Raw genomic sequence first — 1,333 nt, 5'->3', positions numbered from 1 at the left:
ATATATAAAAATATATATACATATGTATATACATACATATGTATATGTACACATACATATATATACATACATATATATATATACATATATATAGATATAAGCTCACATATATACATGTATATATACATACATACATATAGAGTAAAGAGTATACACAAACATATATATATATATATATACATATATATATACATAGAGATATATACATACATATATATATATATATACATATATATATATATATATACATATATATATATATATATATATATATATATATATATATATATATATATATATATATATATATATATACTTATACATACATAAATGCATATGTTTGCAAATACATAAAAAGTATATACATAAATACATATGTACGTACATACATAAATGCATAATTACATACAAACATAAATTCATATGTATGTACGTTCACATATATACATCGTTATTTGATGTCTGTTTGTAATGCTCAGAAGCCAAAAGATGACAGCATGTACTTCTGACTGGCCAGTTCCTGCCAAGTTTTCCAATCCATGCCAGCATGGCAAACACGTTAAATGATGATGATGCTATACACACACACATACATATATATATAAATATACACATATTTACACACGTAAACACAGATACATGCTCACAGAAACATACATACACATATACTCCCACACACACACACACATGCATACATAGATGGAAGGACATGAAATGACATTGATAGAGGGTACCACAGAGCTGACATTTGAAACATATTGATTTGCCTGAGTCCTGGGATGCTGGATATATCATGGGTGATGTGAGGATGAGAAATGAGTGATCTGGATAAGTTTGTACAATAGTAGTATGAAACCCGTCAGCCTCGAAGAGGAAAGAGCACTGCAGTAGCATTAGAGGAGGCAGAAGTAGGCAACCAACATCAGGGTCAGATAGTAGAAAGTCTCTATGGTTAACTTTATGGCAATCACCAGAGTGCCTTTTCAACAGATGCTGTTTAGAATGTTTGTGGAACATCAGCATTTTGATAACAGTGCAATCTACTTGGAAGCAATCACTCCTAATAATGACAGACAGATGAAGCCCATAGGCTCCCCTTATGTTAAAGGCAACAACACTCCCCAAGAGTGAAAGCGCACAATATAGTCTCCAGCAGATGGTAGTTGTGATGCAAATTTTGGAAGTTGGTTGAGAAAAGCACACAGGTGGTTATTAAGGTGTGTGAAAATTCAATGTGTCAGAGAACACAGGCATTAATATCTGCCTCCATTACCTTGAAGATACTGGAAATGGGTGATAAGCTGGTAGTTTAAAAAGTCAGAGGGGTTGTCCT

Source organism: Octopus bimaculoides, chromosome 5 (genome assembly GCF_001194135.2).
Source record: "Octopus bimaculoides isolate UCB-OBI-ISO-001 chromosome 5, ASM119413v2, whole genome shotgun sequence".
Taxonomy (NCBI): Eukaryota; Metazoa; Mollusca; class Cephalopoda; order Octopoda; family Octopodidae; genus Octopus; species Octopus bimaculoides.
This window is presented reverse-complemented; position numbering follows the sequence as displayed.